Source organism: Sapajus apella, unplaced genomic scaffold (genome assembly GCF_009761245.1).
Source record: "Sapajus apella isolate SASKATOON/1434 unplaced genomic scaffold, GSC_monkey_1.0 scaffold77, whole genome shotgun sequence".
Taxonomy (NCBI): domain Eukaryota; kingdom Metazoa; phylum Chordata; class Mammalia; order Primates; family Cebidae; genus Sapajus; species Sapajus apella.
In genome coordinates, this window is record NW_022437017.1 from 5,393,737 (window position 1) to 5,409,870 (window position 16,134).

Genomic DNA, 16,134 nt, shown 5'->3' on the forward strand with positions numbered 1-16,134 from the left:
GCCCTGGTCTGGTTTTTCATAGCAGTACACACTGAGGGTTCCCATTTTCAGAGTCCCCATCCACACCCCAGCCCCTGTCCCCCCTGCCCTGGGACACCAGCCCGCCAGGCTTGGGCCACTCAAGACCCAGAGGGGAAGCCACAGAGGCACCCCTGCCCTTGCCTGTGGGCGCCCTGGGAACGTCCTTGTACCTTCCAGAAGGAGCCCGCGCCCCACGCTTCCTAGCAAGGCCCACCCTGAGCCAGTGATGGCACAGAAACTGTTCTGTCCAGGATGGTCAGTGTCTCCTGTTGACATTTTTTTTTTTTTTAAAGAGACAAGGTCTCATTCGATCACCCAGGCTGGAGTGCAGTGGCACTGTCAGAGCTCACTGCAGCCTCAACCTCTTGGGCTCAGGTGATCCTCCCACTTCAACCTCCCCAAGTTTCTGGGACTATAGGTATACACCACCGCATCGAGCTAATTCTTTAAAAAAAAAAAAGAAAAAGATGGGGTCTTGCTATGTTGCCCAGGCTGGACTTGAAATCCTTGGCCTAAGTGATCCTCCCACTTGGCCTCCCAAAGTGCTGGGATTACAGGAGTGAGCCACCACCCCAGCCTCCTGTTTACATTTGTTACCAGCTAGCCCCCCTTGCATGTGGCAGAGGAAGCAGGTGCACCAGTCTCAGATGTGACCTGCTGGTTGTCCTCAGGGTTGACGTGGTCAGAATCACTGAGAATCAGCACATGCGCTTGCTCAAAAATGGCCAATTCCTGGACCCCATCCGCAGGAGCCCGACTTGGTGGGATTCGGGTGGAGGCCAGGAAGCGAGTTGTTGCTGCTCCTCCCTCTCAGAGAACTCTGGTGGGGGCTATAGGACTTGGAGGAACAGGCTCGGGAACCAGGCAGGGCCCTGGCTGTCCCACAGAGGCTAACACAGTTCCCTGTCAGCTGCCCCTAAATCTGTTTCTCGAGTGCCAGGCCAGTGCCCCGTATGCCCCCCGGACACTCAGCCTTTGCCCCAGCCCAGGCCTCTCTGTCCCAGACGACACTAGAATCGCCCCTCACTTCCCTGGGCTGGGACTCCAGGACCCCACTGTGTCCTGATGGTGCCAACTTCAGCCGGGGAATCCGCTCGCCTCACCTCCTGCCGGGCCACCATTTCAGACCTTCCCCCAGCTGAGACCCCTGAGCCAAATTAGGCAAGCGCCAACTCCCCGACGTCCCCAGTCCCTGAAGAGCCAGGCCCAGTGCAGACTGCAGGGCCCAGAGTAGGAGAACCAAGCCCCGCCCCTGGGGCCTGAGAGGCGGGAGGGAGTGTGAGCTCAGCATGCAGGATGGTGCCCAGGAAAGAAGAGCGGGCTTCAGGTCCTCAGGCCATCACGTGCCTCTGAGGCCCGCTGGGTAGGTGCCCAGGGTGCAGGCACCCCAGAAAAAAAGTGGAACCTTGGTCTTACCAAGCACCTCTAGGAGGTACTGGCCGTAATCACAGTAGGCTCCACAATAGACACTTGTGTCCCGTCTCCTCTTTTTGGTGACCTAAGGTAGGTGTAATCCCCATTGTACACATGTGAAAAGCAAGGCTGCTGGCTGGAATGCAGACGTGATGGCTGGAGCACAGTGGCCACGGTAGACCTCAAGGTGGACGCCTCATGATAAGGGTGGGAAAGCAATGAGTCAGAAGGAGCTTGGGTCCCTGGAGATGATGGAGCTGCCATTACAGCACGACCTCCAGAGAGACGTCAGCAAGGAGTTCGGGGGCCCCAGAGATGTCCCTGCCGTCACAAACTGTCTGGTGTCAGGAACTCCAGTGTAAGATTGGAGGTGTCTGCAGACACCATAGCTGCCCCAGCGTGCTAAGAAGGGGGAGATGCTCCAGCCGGAGTGCCCCCAAGCCAACTCTATTTTCCTCCCGCCTCTGACTGCTGCCCCTCTGCACCTGGGTCCTGCCCAGTCCTCTCCGCCTTCTACCCCCCAGTCACCTCAGCCATTCCCATGATGGTAATACCCTCCACGTGCTGCTGCCTTCACCTCTGCTCAGAGCTCATGGGTGCCTGGCCTTTGGCAGAGCAAGGCAGCAGCCCAGCATCTGGCCACCCAGACCTCCTCCCCATGTTTCCATCACAGCGTGGGGAGCACCGTCTGTCCACCCACATTGCCCTGCCCCTTGACCCTGCTCCTCAAAATGCCTGTATTCTGACCACTTCTCCGCTTCCTCTTTGCTACTCCCCAGCTCCTCCTAGCCCAGGAGAGGCAGCGTGGTGGGAATTAGACTGCACAGGTGTGAGTCGGCTCCACGGTCATTCACTGTGCCCTCAAGTCAATTACCTTCCTCAGTTTCTCCATCTGGAAGAGGTAATAAAAATACCTCACAGTGTTGTGAGAAAGGTCAATATACAGAAAGCAATGGACTAAGCCTTCAAGAGTTGGTTCTGCTCCTTGGCACTGCAGATACTGCAGACGGTGGGGCGTCAGATAATTCTCTGAGGTGGGTCCGTCCTGGGCACTGCAGGGTGCTGAGCAGTGTCCCTGGCATCCACCCACTCCATGCCAAGAGCACTCCAGCCCAATCCTAATAAGCAAACATGTCTCTGGACACTGCCAGAGACATCTCCCAGTACTGCCTGGGAGACACCTTCCCCTTTGGCATTCATCTTAATTAGCGCTTCTTCAGGGAAGCCTTCCTGGATGCTCCCTGGAGAGATTAGGGTCACTTAGACCCAGATTCCCCTACCATACTTTATAGTAATTGTTTGCAAATCTATCTTTCCCGTAAGCCCTGCGAGTGAATAGCTATCATTTGCCTTGTTCAAATGGATTTCCCAAATCCATCACAGCGCATGCTCAGCAAACACTGAGGGCGTGAGGGAGTGAAGAGGGCTTCCGGGAGAAGGCGTCCTTCATGGTGATCCTGGGAAGGTAGGTGCTGTGCCATGGAGGAGAAAAAATATCCGGAGGAGGGATGAGGAATTTCAAAGAAACTGGGTTTTCGATGTAATCAAAGCTGGGCTTTTGGAAGATGTATTCGGGTAGGGTGGATTACACAGGAAGAAACAGGAGCAGGGAGCTCAATTAGGTGCTTGTTAAAATCACACAAGTGAGAGGAGCAGAGTTGCGGCTGTGGGATGGAGAAGAGGCACACAGGAGCCACACGGAGATCAAGCTGGTAGCTTATTCCTGGTTGGTTGGTTTGTGTGTGTGTGTAGTTTGCTTTGTTTGTTTGAGACAGTCTTGCTGTGTCGCCCAGGCTGGAGTACAGTGGCACAATCTCAGCTCACTGCAATCTCTTAAATTAATCTCAACTAATTGCAATCCTGGGTTTAAGCGATTCTCCCCCTCAGGCTCCTGAGTAGCTGGGATTACAGGCGTGCCTCACCATGCCTGGTTAATTTTCGTAGTTTTTCTTTTTTTTTTTTTTTTTTTTTGAGACAGAGTTTGACTCTTGTTACCCAGGCTGGAGTGCAATGGCACGATCTCGGCTCACCGCAACCTCCGCCTCCTGGGTTCAGGCAATTCTCCTGCCTCAGCCTCCTGAGTAGCTGGGATTACAGGCACGCGCCACCATGCCCAGCTAATATTTTGTATTTTTAGTAGAGACGGGGTTTCACCATGTTGACCAGGATGGTCTCGATCTCTTGACCTCGTGATCCACCCGCCTCGGCCTCCCAAAGTGCTGGGATTACAGGCTTGAGCCACCGCGCCCGGCCAATTTTCGTATTTTTAATAGAGACGGGGTTTTGCTACATTGGCCAGGTTGGTCTCAAACTCCTTGCCTCAGGTGATCCACTCACTTCAGCCTCCCAAAGTGCTGTGATTATTGGCGTGAGTCACCACACTTGGCCATTTTTTCTTTCTAATGAACCAGGATAAAACTCTAATTAAAACATCAGGAGAGAGGATGTAATAAAGATAAATATAGCTTTGCAAAATTTTCATTTCAAAGAGCCAGGCACAGTGGCTCACGCCTGTAATCCCAGCACCTTGGGAGTCCAAGGCAGGTGGATCACTTGAAGTCAGGAGTTCGAGACCAGCCTGGCCAACATGGTGAAACCTCATCTCTACTAAAAATACCAAAAGTTAGCCGGGTGTACTGGCAGGTGCCTGTAATCCCAGTTATTCAGGAGGCCGAGACAGGAGAATCACTTGAACCTGGGAGGCGGAGGTTGCAGTGAGCTGAAATTGTGCCACTGCACGCCAGCCCGGGCAACAACAGCGAAGCTCTACCTCAAAAAAAAAAAAAAAAAAAAAAAAAAAAAATTCAGCATATGTGTGGTGGCTCACGCCTGTAAGCCCTGCTGGTATTGGGCTGCAATGTAAAATGCATTGAGTATGCCCAGGTCTCAAAAACCACAGTATCATATATGCATGAGTATAGGAGCACTCATACAGGGGCTCTCAAGAGGGCTGAGAGTTGTTCTCAGCCTATTGTGAAATTATGGGCCCCTCCTGGAACCCTGTCATGAACATTTTGTGGGGTTTTGCTATCTAGCATCACCCTGCCTCCTTTTGGAATAACACTGCTTCTCTTGAAGGAGTGACCTTCCTCCTATGGCTTTAAATGCTGTCTCTGTTTGGGTGGCTCTCATATTGAGGGAGGCTGTTCCAGGAGGGAAGGAAGGGAATAAGCTCAGTGTGTTGTGGGTGGGGGGAGCAGTGAGGGGGCTGGTGTCACTGCACAGAGTGAGAGTGATAGCATGGGGGCTTCCTAGATCCCAGGCAGGAGTTGGGGTTCCACTGGCTGCCTCCACTTGGATGTGTCAAATGGCATCTCACACCACTGGTTGTGCACACAGAGCCCAATATGTATTTATTGCTGAATAAATATTTGATGGAATGGCCAGGCATGGTGGTTCACACCTGTCATCCCAGCACTTTGGGAGGCCAAGGCGTGTGGATCACCTGAGGTCAGGAGTTCAAGTCCAGAGTGGCCGACGTGGCAAAACCCCGCCTCTACTACAAATACAAAAATTAGTAGGATGTGGTGGCGGGCACCTGTAAATCCCAGCTCCTTGGGAGGCTGAGGAAAGAGAATCGCTCAAACCCGGGAGGTGGAGGTTGCAGTGAGCCAAGATTGCGCCACTGCACTCAAACTTCAGCCTGGTGACAGAGTGAGACTCCATCTCAAAAAAAAAAAAAAAATGATAGAGGAATAAATTGGATTGGGGGTGAGCCCAGATTAACATGCCCTACCCTGCTGACCTCACTAACACGTTCTCCTTAGACACTGAACCCTGAGCTGAAGGGTGAGCCTTTAAGCAGTCAAAATTCAGGCATCCTAGGGGGGCACACCAGCGGATTCTCTTCAGGAAGTTTCGGTTCTAAGACCCACTGGAGCTGTTGGTTGCCTCTCCTTTCTTTACGATCTCATGCACATCCTCGTAACCTTCCAGCAAATTCCTCCTGGGCTTACATTTTCCAGAACTGGTTTCAGGGCGTTGCAGTCAGTCTCCAAACAAATACAACCTCAGCACCCAGGAATGTTCTAGCTGGTCTCAGAAAGGGGATTCTCAGACCCCATGAAGCCCTCCCGAGATGACAGCCCGTTTTCAAGGTGGCTGTACCACTTGGCAACCGCAGCAGCAGGCTGGGAGCAAGGTGCAACTCTGGCTCCCTGCCTACACTTACACGGCCTGGCTCATGGAAGATGACAGAAACCCAGCAGATGCAGAGCTTTTGAGTCTCAGTACATTTAGTTACCCAGAAGGCAGCCAACTGCCCTTTTTCCTGGACTTCAGTTTTGATTCATCCCAATCCTCTGTTGCCCCCAAGTGGTCACTCTGTGACACAGCCTCTTCCTTTTTGCGGGGGACACGGAAAGGGGGATTTTGCCCAGAAGCCTGGCTGATTTACTTATTTGCAGCGATGCACAATAAAAAAGATTTAAAAAGACAAGGGAGTGAGTGAGCCAATTTCCTTCTCTTCTCCTCCTCCCCTTCTCTTCCTCGAATATTTCCTGTTTACAAGGTCTCAAAATATCTCCCCGGGAGATACTCAACATACAGCGGGAAAAAGTCACCAGGCACACACCATTTAAAACAAGCGATCTTAGCTGGGCAACTTGGCCAGGCACGGTGGCTCACTCCTGTAATCCCAGCACTTTGGGAGGCTGAAGCGGGCGGATCACTTGAGGTCACAAGTTTGAGATCAGCCTGGCTAACATGGTGAAACCCCATCACCATTAATAATACAAAAATTAGCCGGGCCTAGTGGTGCACACCCTTAGTCCCAGCTACTCAGGAGGCTGATGCATGAGAATTGCTTGAACCTGGGAGGCGAAGGTTGCTGTGAGCCAAAATTGCACCATTGCACTCCAGCCTGGGTGACACAGACTCTGTCTCAAAAAAAAAAAAAAAAGTATAAATTGTCATCATGTGCCCTTGCTAGGATGCACTGACACAGACACGAATCACTTCTGTGTGATCTCTGCCAAAAATGCAAAACCTGAGTTTCACTGTGAGGAAACATTAAGCAAACCCAAAGTTAAGGGACATCTACAAAATAATTGAGCAGTACTCATTGGAAACAGTGCTGTCAACAAAAAGTATATAAAAAACAGAGGAAATGATCCAGACTAAAGGAAATTAAGGAGAAATGACACCTAAATGCAAGACAGAAACTAGGACTAACTCCTGGAACAGAAAAAGGGCATTGGAGCCGAACAGATGAAATGTGAATCAGGTTTGCACATCAGTGAATAATAGTTCTGTATCAATGCAAATTTCCTGGTTTTGATCAGGATGTAAATATCTGGGGAAGTTGATGGAGGCTATGTGGAATTCTCTGTACAATTTTTAAAACTTTTTTAAAGTCTGAATTTATTTTTAATTTATTTTAAAAGTTAAAATAAAAATAAAGAGGCTGGGCACTGTGGGTCACACCTGTAATCCCAGGACTTTGGGAGGTCAAGGTGGACAGATCACCTGAGGTCAGGAGTTCAAGACCAGCCCAACCAACATACTGAAACCCCATCTCTTCTAAAAGTACAAAAAAGAGCCAGGCATGGTGGCACACACCTGTAATCCCAGCTACTCAGGAGGCTGAGCAGGAGAATTGCTTGAACCCAGGAGGTGGAGGTTGCAGTGAGCTGAGACTGTGCCACTGCACTCCACCCTGTGGTGACAGATGGAGACTATCTCAAAAAAAAAAGAGAGAGAGAGAGAGAGAGAGAAAGCAGCTGATCAGAAGGAAACCAGAATGTGTCACTGAGCAAAGTAAAGGCTTGGGAATTCGGCTGTGGCGCCCTGGGCTATCCACCTCCCAGCACTGCTGACCACTGGTTGCAGACCAGGTCATGTGAAAGAGAATGGGGCCCAATCACAAGTTAACAGGATCCAGCCCAGCTTTCTTCCAGAGAGAGGCAATTCCAGTCCCAAATCCCTGGCTGACGTGCCTAGTTTGGGTCAGGGGTTCCTGCCATCATGGGCTAGGGGCCACCGTTGGTCATATCGAACATTCTGTTCTCAGGAACTTGAGGCCATGAGCTGTGGGGGAACTGACAAGGCATCCATGCTGAAGTCCCTCCAACCCCACCTGACTCCCAGCTCCTTGAGGGCAGGAAGTCTACTTGGTTGATCTCTGGGTCCTCAATCTCAAGTGCGGGCTGGGCACAGAGCTGGCACTGAAGCACTGTCCCAGGAGTTAAAGAAACCTGTGACTAACAGAAATTCCTGGATAAGAAAGAACTTGCTGAAACTCCCTCTGCTTGTAAGATAACTGGCTGAAACCAGTTGGAACCAATATGGTGGACTGGAGTTTGCACAGAACGAGCTTGCTGATGTCACCTCAATTTCCACCACGTTTTAGCCCCCCCCGAATTTGCACATGCGATCCATGAGGAGGCATGAAGAGATAACTGCACGCCAGAGAACTTTCCAGACCTCCTCTTTCCTTCTACCAATCACCTACCTACTAATCCCACAATCCACTCCCTAAACCTCTTCTAATAAAGGTATTGACCACCTTAGGGTGGGTGTGGTGTCTCAGACCTATAATCCCAGCCCTTTGGGAGGCAGAGGGAGGAGGATCGCTTGATGCCAAGAGTTCGAGACCAGCCTGGGAAACATAGCAAGACACCATCACACACAGAAAAGGTACGGTGTTAAAGCTGGCAAGGGGAGAGAGCTTTGAGTTGGACTCCCATCTGCTTTCGAGTTAACTTCCAATAAAAAGTTTTTCTCTAAAACCCCTGTGTCCTAGCACTGGCTCCTAGTGCATCAGGCAGAAACAAAACCCAACCTGCTGGCTCCCTGCCCATGATAGGAAGATGAAAACTGAATTACAGCTGTAAAGGCCCCTTTTCCTGATGCCCAGCTGCAGAAGCCATTGTCCTCCTTGGCTGCAGAGGAGAGAGGGCCATAGTCTTCAGAGCTCAGTCTGGGCTCAAGGGATCCTCGGAGACCTGTATCCTGGTGAGCCAAGGAGGAAGCAGACAGCAGGGAGGCCAATCAGCAGTTATGAGCAAGTCATTTGAAGCCCTCCCGTTTCCTGCCTCCAACACCTGGAATTAGGTGAAACCCCCAACTCCCCACTGCAGCCTCCAAGGCCCTGCACGCTCCCTCCCCGAGCTCATCTGCACTGGTCACTCCCTGGTCACTCAGCTCTAGCCACACCAAGCTCCTCACCGTCTTCCCTTGGCTGGGCGCAATGGCTCACACCTGTAATCCCAGCACTTTGGGAGGCCGAGGCAGGTGGATCACTTGAGGTCAGGAGTTCATGACCAGCCTGGCCAACATGGTTAAAACCCCATCTCTACTAAAAATATATAAATTAGCTGGGCATGATGGCAGGTGCCTGTATTCCCAGCTTCTCAGGAGGCTGAGGCGGGAGAATCGCTTGAATGTAAGAGGCAGAGGTTGCAGTGAGCCAAGATCCTGCCACTGCACTCCAGCCTGGGAGAGAGTGAGACTCCATCTCAAAAAAAAAAAAAAAAAAAAAAAAGGATTCCCTCTTTCTGTCACTGTCATAGCATTTATTTATTTATTTATTTTTTGTGGCACCTGTCACTATCTCAAGTTATTTTGCTTATCTGTCTACTGTTAGTCTCCCCACAAAAGGATACAAAGCTCCATGAAGGCAGGGTCTGTCTAGTTCATCCTGGGAACTCAACATGTGCTTGATGCAATGTAGGTATGGTGGACACATATTGCTGTGTAACAGGTGACCAAAGGCTTTCAGAGAGACTGTGCCAGCAAAGCTGCAGAAGTTGCATCTCTGTCCCTGTTATGTCCTAGCCTCGTAAGTTACACAGTGTCATTTCCTCTGTGCTCTATTGATCAGCAAGCCCACCTACATTCAAGGGAAGGGAGCTGCACCCTCCTCTCTTGCTGGGAAAAGGCTCACAGAATTTGGGGCCGTATTTTAAAGCCACGACAGGAGGTAATGGACAACTATCTGTGTAAGTGAATGTTGACTAAGTTAATTTGCTGCGAGAGACCAGATAAGGAAAGCTGGCAGCCATCAACACTTGGATGAGGCTCGAGAAACCACTGGAAACGTCCTTGGCTCATCAGCCTGACAGGTTTTGCATGTCTCAGTGTCCCTTGAAAAGCCACGACTGGATTATATTTAGCAAGTGATGACATGATGCTGGGAGTTTCCCAAAGTGTGGGATGAATGTGGTGTGTGACATGACTTCAGGTGACATGCAGACAAGGCGTTAAACAACAATGAATCACAGATTACGTTAGCCAGTTTTCAGTTCTCTCTCACTCCCTCATCAGCTCAAGAAGAAAATTTCCGCCAAGTGCTATCAGTAATGCTCAGATACTTTGCTAATCTCCCTTTATATCAAAGAAAAAGCAGCCAACACCTAGGCAGGCAACAGTGTCTACTTTGAATTTGAAAACATTGTTTCCTTTTCATGTTTACTTTTACAATCCTCTACTCCTGGCTTAGTGGTTTTCAATTTTAAACAGTGATACAAAGTATCTGTTTAATGTAAATTTAAACCAACAGAAAAGTATTAAGTTCATTAAAGATCAGACCATTCAGATATGGTAAAGGTTGAGAAGACCTCCCAAGAGAACTTTGGGGAAACCTGAAAATAATGAAACCAACAACCTAGGAATGAGATGACCTGAGTTCTACACACTGTGGGTGACAGGGGGACTGGCATTCCAGCTATTCCTTTTTTTTTTTTTTTTTTTTTGAGGCAGAGTCTCCCTCTGTCACCCAGGCTGGAGTGCAGTGGTACAAACTCAGCTCAATGCAACCTCTGCCTCCCAGGTTCAAGCAACTCTCCTGCCTTAGCCTCCCGAGTAGCTGGGATTACAGGGACACACCACCATGCCCAACTAATTTTTTGTATTTTTAGTAGAGACAGGGCTTTGCTATGTTGGCCCGGCAGGTCAAGAACTCCTGACCTCATGATCCACCTGCCTCAGCCTCCCAAAGTGCTGGGAGTACAGGTGTGAGTCACTGTGCCCGGACTCTTTTTTTTTGAGACAGTCTGACTCTGTTGCCCAGGCTGATATGCACTGAGCCACTGTGCCCAGCTGAGAATTCCTAACTCAAGGTCTGTGGCTTGTCCCTGCAGCTGCTGGCAAAACACAGGGTAGCAGAATCAAGGAATCAGAATAAATAAACCTCGGCTGGGCACAGTGACTCACGCCTGTAACCCCACTACTTTGGGATACTGAGGCAGGAGAGTTTGAGCACAGGAATTCAAGGCTGCAGTAAGCAATGATCACACCACTGTACTCCAGCCTGGGTGACACAGTGAGACTCTGTCTCTTAAAAGATAATAATAATAGCCTGGCATGGTGGCTCATGCCTCTAATCCCAGCACTTTGGGAGGCCAAGGCAGGTGGATTGCTTGAGATCAGGAGTTCAAGACCAGCCTGGGCAACATGGTAAAACCCTGTTCCTAAAAAAAAAAATTAAAAAAAATTAATAATAATAAATTCCTGGCCAGGCACAGTGGCTCACCCCTGTAATCCCAGCACGTTGGGAGGCCAAGGCAGGTGGATCACGAGGTCAGGAGTTCGAGACCAACCTGGCCAACATGGTAAAACCCCAGTCTCTACTAAAAATAAAAAAATTAGCCCAGGTATGACGGCGGGTGCCTGTAATCCCAGCTACTAGGAAGGCTGAGGCGGGAGAATCACTTGAACCCAGGAGGCAGAGGTTGCAGTGAGCCAAGATCATGCCATTGGACAGCAGCCTAGACAACAGAGTGAGACTCCATCTCAAAAAAAAAACAAAAAATGTATACACACAGACACACACACACACACAGACATGTATATCTCCCATGTGAAAAACATGCATCTGACTGGGAGCAGTGGCTCATGCCTGTAATCTCAGTACTTTGGAAGGGCAAGGTGGGCAGATCACTTGAGGTCAAGAGTTTGAGACCATCCTGGGCAACATGGCAAAACATTTTGGTCTCAAACTACCAAAAAATACAAAAATTAGCTGGGCGTGATACCTCATACCTGTAGTCCCAGCTACTTGGGAGGCTGAGGCATGAAAACTGCTTGAACCCAGGAGGCGGAGGTGGCAGTGAGCCAAGATCTTGCCACTGCATTCCAGCCTGGGCAATAGAGTGAGACCCTGTCTGAAAAGAAAACAAAAAACATGCTTCTCAGGATTTTAGTGTACGTAGGAAGCATAGGACGCCCCTCCGTATCTTGTTAAAATGCAGAATCTGATTCAAGTGTGGGCTGGGGCCTAGGAGATTTTGTCTTTTTTTTGAGACAGGGTCTCACTCTGTCACCAAGGCTGCAGTATAGTGGCTCAGTCACGACTCACTGCAACCTCTACCTCCCAGGTTCAAGCAGTCCTCCCACCTCAGCCTCCTGAGTAGCTGGGACTACAAGTGTGTGCCACCATGCCTGGCTAATATTTTGTATTTTTGGCAGAGTCAGAGTTTTGCCATGTTGCCCACCCAGGCTGGTCTTGAACTCCTGGGCTCAAGTGATTGCCTACCTAGGCCTCCCAAAGTGCTGGGATTACAAGTGTGAAGTTTTTAATTAACTGTTTTCTTTTTTTTTTTTTTTTTTTGAGACGGAGTTTCACGCATGTTACCCAGGCTGGAGTGCAATGGCGCGATCTCGGCTCACCGCAACCTCCGCCTCCTGTGTTCAGGCAATTCTCCTGCCTCAGCTTCCTGAGTAGCTGGGATTACAGGCACGCACCACCATGCCCAGCTAATTTTTTGTATTTTTAATAGAGACGGGGTTTCACCATGTTGACCAGGATGGTCTCGATCTCTTGACCTCGTGATCCACCCGCCTCGGCCTCCCAAAGTGCTGGGATTACAGGCTTGAGCCACCGCGCCCGGCCAATTAACTGTTTTCTTTAGAGACAAGGTCTCACTCTGTAGCCCAGCCTGGAGTGTGGTAGTGCCATCCTACTTCACTGTAGCCGCCAACTCCTGGGCTCAAGCAATCCTCCCACCTCAGCCTCTTGAGTAGCTGGGACTACAGGTGAACACCACCACACCTGGCTTTTTTGCAGAGACAGGGTCTCACCATGTTGCCCAGGCTGGTCTTGAATGCCTAGGCTCAAGTGATCTGCCCACCTCAGCCTCCCAAAGTGATGGATTACAGGTGTGAGCCACCACTCCTGGCCAGATTGTGTACTTCTTTTTTCTTTTTTTCCGAGACAGAGTTTCACTCTTGTTGCCCAGGCTGGAATGCAATGGCACGATCTCAGCTTACTGCAACCTCGGCCTCCCAGGTTCAAGCACTTCTCCTGCCTCAGCTTCCCAAGTACCTGGGATTTTACAGGTGTGCACCACCACACCCAGCTAATTTTGTATTTTTTTTTTTTTTGGTAGAGACAGGGTTTCACCATGCTGGTCAGGCTGATCTCGAACTCCTAACCTCAAGTGATCTACCCACCTCGGCTGCCCAAAGTGCTGGGATTACAACCATGAGCCACCGCGCCGGGCCCAGATCGTGTATTTCTAATAAGCCTCCAGGTGATGCTGATGCTGCTGGTGTGGGGACCACACTGAGAAAGTAGCAGATTCTTAAAAAAAAATCTGGTGTATAGCTGGGTGCGATAGCTCATGCCTGTAATTCCAGCACTTTGGGAGGCTGAGGCGGGTGGATCACTTGAGGTCAGGAGTTCGAAACCAGCCTGGTCAACATGGTCAAACACCGTCTCTACTAAAAATACAAATATTAAAAAAAAAAAAAATACAAATATTAGCTGGTGCAGTGGCATGCATCCGTAATCCCAGCTACTGGGGTGGCGGAGGCAGGAGAATCACTTGAACCTGGGAGGTAGAGGTTGCAGTAAGATGAGATTGCTCCACTGCACTCCACCCTGGGCAACAGAGTGCAACCCTGTCTCAAAAAAAAAAAAAAAAAAAAAAAAAAACTCGTGTGCTACTACTGTGCATGTCCTCCCACCTCTGGGGTTACTGACACCACATTCCTAGCTTCATATAGGCCACGGTTGAAGTATTTACACCAAGAAAATCAACAGACACTACAAATCAGAGTTCAATTTGTCTTGCGGCCTTAAGGAAGTGATAGAAAAATCAGTACAATTTACAATAAACTATATACACACATATATACACATACTGACTTATATTCTCCTCCAGAAAAGCAGTTATTAAATATTTACCGCATCTCACTGGTTGTTCAGGTAAGCATAGAACAACCATGTAAACACACGTGTCCTGGCTTAGGGACTGGCAACTTTTTCTGTAAAGACACAAACAGTAAATGCCTTAAGTTTTATTGGCCAAAAAGTTTCTGTTAAAAAAAAAAAAAAAATCAGCTCTAATGTCATAGCTCAAAAGTAGCCAGAGACAATATATAAAATGAGTAAGCATGGCTGTTTTCAAATAAAACTTTATTTCCAGGCACTGAAATTTAAACTTCACACCATTTTCACATCAGGAGATATTCTTCTTTTGCTATTTTTCCCCAACCAGCTAAAAATGTGAAAAAAAAAAAAAAATTGGCGGGCACAGTGGCTCATGCCTGTAATCCCAGCACTTTGAGAGGCCAAGGTGGGCAGAGCACCTGAGGTCAGGAGTTCGAGAGCAGCCTGGCCAACATGGTGAAACCCTGTCTCTGAAAAACTCAGAAATTAGCTGTAGTGGCACACAGCTGTAATCCCAGCTATTCCGGAGGCTAAGGCAGAACACTCACTTGAACCTGGGAGGCGGAGGTTGCAGTGAGTTGATATTGTGCCACTGCACTCCAGCGTGGGCAACAGAGCAAGACTCTGAAATAAATAAATAAAAGAAAGGGAAGGGCGGGGAGACAAGGGAAAGGAGGGGACAAGGGGAGGGAGGGAGAGGAAGTGGGGAAAGGAATTTTTTTTTTTTGAGACAGAGTCTTGCTCTGTTGGCAGGCTGGAGTGCAGTGCAGTGACGTGATCTCTGCTCACTGCGACCTCTGCCTCTTGGGTTCAAGCAATTCTCCTGTCTCAGCCTCTGGAGCAATTGGGACTAGAGGCACGTGTCACCATGCCCGGCTAATTTTTTGCATTTTTCTTGGTAGAGACAGGGGTTGGGGGGTGGTTTCACTATGTTGGCCAGGATGGTCTGGATCGATCTCCTGACTTTGTGATTCACCCACCTCAGCCTCCCAAAGTCCTGGGATTACAGGCGTAGACCATCGCGCCGGGCAGAAGAAACCATTTTTAGCTCGTAGACCAGATCTGGCCCACAGGCTGTAGTACTCCTCACTCTCTTTTAGATCATACCCAGAAAGGTGCAGAGCTGGGACTCAAACCTAGGTAAGACCTGAAATACAAGATCCCAAGCAGAGAGAGCAGGAAGTGCACAGGCGGTTAGGTTGGAATGAGCTTGTGCTCCAAGGATGGAAAGATCCATGTGGCTGAACAGCAATGAGCAAGGGGGAACAAAGCGGGGCATGGGAGCCAAGTTCAGGGGGGCTTCATAAGCCTGAATATAAGATTTTGAATAGTCCAAGTTCAGCTGAGAGCCCCCTGGATGCATTGAGTGGCCTTGATATTTGTATTTTTAGTCTATTTATACCCACATACATACTTTTTCTGTAAAGACCCAAACAGTAAATGCTTTAAGCGTTTCTATGTGTGTGTATATATATTTGGGGGGGGGGTTCCTGCTCTGTCCCTAGGCTGGTGGCAGTGGCACTGTCACGGCTCACTGCAGCCTCAACCTCCTGGGCTCAAGTCATCCTCCTGCCTCAGCCTCCCGAGTAGCTGGGACTGCAGGCTTGCACCACGACAATTTTTATGGTTTTGTAGAGATGGAGTCTTGCTATGTTGCCCAGGCTGGTTTTGAACTGAGCTCAAGTGATCCTCCCACCTTGGCCTGCCACAGTGTTGGGATTACAGGCGTGAGCCATAGCGTCTGGCTGATTTTATTTTTAAAAGGCTCCTCAGCCTGCGGCCATGTGCAGAACAGAGCCTGGAGCTTCAAAAGAATGCAGCAAAGGATGGCAGAGAGGCGGCTGTCCTGTATTCCAGGAGACAGATGTGGACGATGTCACTGCTGAGCATGGGTGGACATGGGCTGTATTTTGGAGGCAAGGCCAAGTCCAAAGGATTTGCTGAGAGATTCATAGCAGGTGAGTAGAGAACAACTCCAGGGTGTCCAGTACCCTCACATAAGCCTTGTGAATGAGGCTGACTGTCCCATTTCACAGAGAGAACCTTGAGGCCCACGGGGTCCGATACCCTCCCATGAGCCTTGTGAGGCTGACGGTCCCATTTCACAGATGGGGAACAGGAGGCCCCTGGGGTCCAGTACCCTCCTATAAGCCTTGTGAGTGAGGCTGATGGTCCCATTTCACAGATGGGGAACAGGAGGCCCCTGGGGTCCAGTACCCTCCTATGAGCCTTGTGAGTGAGGCTGACGGTCTCATTTCATAGATGAGGAAACTGGAGGCCAGCGGGCGCAATATCCTCCTGTGAGCCTTGTGAGTGAGGCTGACTGTCCCATTTCAGATGGGGAACCTGCAGGCCCGCAGGGTCGAATACCCTCCTATGAGCCTTGTGAGTGAGGCTGACGGTCCCATTTCACAGATGGGGAACCTGGAGGCCCCTGGGGTCCAGTACCCTCCTATAAGCCTTGTGAGTGAGGCTGATGGTCCCATTTCACAGATGGGGAACAGGAGGCCCCTGGGGTCCAGTACCCTCCTGTGAGCCTTCTGAGTGAGGCTGACGGTCCCATTTCACAGATGGGGAACCTGGACGCC